A 3,483-nucleotide genomic window follows, 5' to 3' on the forward strand; every position below is an offset into this window, starting at 1 on the left:
TAAAATGGAAACGACTTACCTATATGAATGACTGTGGCAGGTTCCACCACGCAGGCGTCGACTCGATGTTCGCTGCCGGAATTGTAGGTTCTTTTCCGCAACAACGGACGATCAGCCGCGACATCGTCCTCCTCATGACACTTGAAATACGACGCCTTTGACGTGCTTGGTTGATTTTCTTCTCGAGTTTGTATATTCTTCAGTTTCGCAAACCTTATTCTCTTACGGCACACTGCCATTTTATGTCCAAGGACACCACAGTAGAAGCACTTAATCCGGGAGCGAGATGACTTGCGAGCGAGTTTAACTTCAGGGCTTGCTGATAAATTATTTGAGAAAGGCACCGACCACGCGTAAGAGAAATCTCTCATTAGACTTCGAAATTCTTCCTCATTCGTGACATTCCCCGCAAGTGCAATGTCTTTAATACGCTCATCTTCTGAACTCAGTCGAGCAAGAACACAGGCGTTGATTATTTCAGCAGGAGTCAAATTTTCCCACCTCGTCTTCAAGAAGCAATGGAGACGGAGGCCGAACGCTCCCATGTGTTCGTCCTTCATTGGTTGTTCCTTCATTATCTTCATAAGCGCCCAAGTTGTAGATTCGTTTCCACCAAAACGTATAATGAAAAGTTCTTTAAATTTTGGCCAGGTAATATCCAATTCATTGACCATTACTTTCTTAAGCCATAGCATTGCAGACCCCTCTAGAGCATTAATTAAAACAGAGTACAACGCGCCGTTTTCTAAAGGATTTTTCTCCATAATCCGATTGGCAGCTGCGCACCATACAGCTGGATCGGAGCCCGCGATTTCGGGATTAAAACGCGGTAGCCACACATTTTGAGGTTCTGGATTCGAGTTTTGCGTGTACGACTGAATTAACTCTTGTATGATAATTAAAGAATCTTGCACTGTTAATTTCCCATGTATTGTCGAGTTAACATGGGGCTCAGGGGTGCTAGGCGAACTTTCACTTGGACTATTCATTTTTTAGTAGATGATAGTTGATGATGATCGCTTAAGATGTCAAGAAACTTGGATCAACTATTACTGCTAACTACCAACTACCGGCTCTGACTGCTGTCTAACGACTGACTTTCCGCCATAAAGACGCTCCAGAGGAAACTATGATGGGGTGTGTCTAAGGATACGAGATCATCGGATTCGTCGAGGAAAGCCTTCGTTCGGAAAGTGAGGGAAATGGACGTTGCTGTTAATTGGTTACTTTCTACGGTGGTGGTTGAAGAAGGGTGGTATCCGCGATTAAGAGAAAGCTAATAGTATCTTCCCATACTAAATAATAGATTTAGGGGCTGTTAAGGTAAAGACTATTTGTTCGTTTGAAGAACCTTAGCTAGAGAAATCCTAAGATTTATAGCAGGTCCTTAAGCTAGCTAAAGGGAGAAACCGTTGGAGTGTTTATTGTCGCGCGCCGCCACAAATATTTCTTTTAAGGAGAGCTATGCAATTACTCCATACCTCTGTTAGGTAAAACCGATTATCCCGTGACCGCGGCTACGTTTAGTGACCAGTCGTATCACTTTGAGCCTAAGTTCATTGTCATAAATCTCGGGCAGACATAATCAGAAACAGCTACTTCTAAGTTTTATTATTTACAGATATAATGCGAGTCAACAACCACCAAAACTCATTAGTTTCCCAATTACTTGACATGACAGTTCAAATCTGCAGACTGAAGAGATAATACCTTTTAGATTTAAGGTGGGGCTAAGGTTAATTCGTACAAAGATAAGGCATGTTTTTGTGAATTATTTGTGACGACACAGTTAAAATCTCTTTATTAAAACCAATAGTACATTAAAGTATGACATTCGAAGAATATTGTATAAAATTTTCACGGAGAAATATTAAAAAATACTCCGTAAATTTTCTCAAAATCGGCTAATTTTCCCTTCAAAGTTTTCCAAAAAAGTTCCGAAAAATTTCGAAAAACCCTCCAGCGTTACCTGGGAAAAACTGTTACCTAACGAATGAACTTTGATCTTTTGATTTCAGATGATCCAGCACCAAGTTATCAGGGGCACCGCAATTCTACCTAGTCGCAAATTTTCGCAAAATCGGCTAATTTTCCCTTCAAAGTGTCCCAAAAAAGTGAAAAATTGAAATTTCGAAAAACCTTCCCAGCGTTACCTGGGGAAACTGTTACCTAACGAATGAACTTTGATTTTTTGAATCAAGCATTATAAACTCTTATAATCCAAATTACAGTACCACGCAACAATAATTTACTTATAATTCTCAATGAGAATTGATTGTAAAAAGTCTACCAAAAAAAAAAGTTTTATTATTTAAGTACAGGTAGATTAGATCTTCCCAAAAATTCTAAAAGAAAGGCACCGATGTCCTTTCATCTCCAACATATAAATTTAACAGCGGCAATGATTGTCTTATTCGATTGTTAAAGGTATCATTAAGAAAAATCAGGTTGACGCGCAACCTTTTTACTGTTTCAACACTCTTTTGCGATAAATGTAAGACCAATTATATTCGACTATCCGTAATTTCTTTTTTATATTTATTTATTTAAATTTTACAAGTTGTCCAGTAGGACATTTGGTACAATATTATAGCTTAGTGGTACAACAATATAACATGTGGGTGGCTCCCCCCAGCGGGGTACCATCTTCGTGTTTGTTAGGTTATATCCTTTCTGATCCGTAAGTATGAATCATTTACTGCTCTACCTTGTCTATGTCACGTAAAATTTATGATAAAAAAGGAGTAACAACTTGACCGTGTTTTTATAATTTTGTAGGCTTTTATTCACGAAAATGATTAAGTATAACATTATAATGAAGTTCAACTCACGGCCAAACTGTACACAAGACTAGACTCAAGCCTAAAAAAACTTTTCTTGGCCGAATACTTGCAGTTGTAGTATGTTGCGTTTGTAGGTGTTGAGGAGCAAGGGGCGAATCCTAAAGGTCCTGTGCTAAAGGTGAAGTCAAAACCTAACGGTTCGCTGTAAGATGGTATGGAATTTTTTTTTTTATTTTATTTATTAAAATTACAATCAATTCTCGCGTTGAGAATTTTCAGTAATTTTTCTGGCGTGGCGCAGTGACATGGCTGATTATTTATAATAAGTTAATACTTATTATAGATAAGTATAATTTATAAGTAGATGGTATGGAATGACGTGGATTTGGTTAGGTCGTTGTCACATCTACATGTGCTATTAGAATTTCCCTTTCCACTGTACTACAGGTAACGTGAGTTAGCACTGCGTTTATGGCAAGCCATTTGGAGCACTGAGTTATGAGCAATTATTGCAAACATAATTACATCAGCCTATGCTAATATACTAACAGCAACCTTCTACATGTATAGCAGAAATTTTGTACACAATACTAAAAAAGAAGATCAAAGGTTGCTATCCCATTTATTTACTTCTATTGAATGAAAGGTGATGGAAAGTTGTTAGAAAAGGCATAAAGGGATAGACTGACTCGAAATAAGG

Source organism: Bombus vosnesenskii, unplaced genomic scaffold, assembly GCF_011952255.1.
Source record: "Bombus vosnesenskii isolate JDL3184/JDL3185 unplaced genomic scaffold, Bvos_JDL3184-5_v1.1 scf7180000016278, whole genome shotgun sequence".
In the NCBI taxonomy this organism is placed as follows: domain Eukaryota; kingdom Metazoa; phylum Arthropoda; class Insecta; order Hymenoptera; family Apidae; genus Bombus; species Bombus vosnesenskii.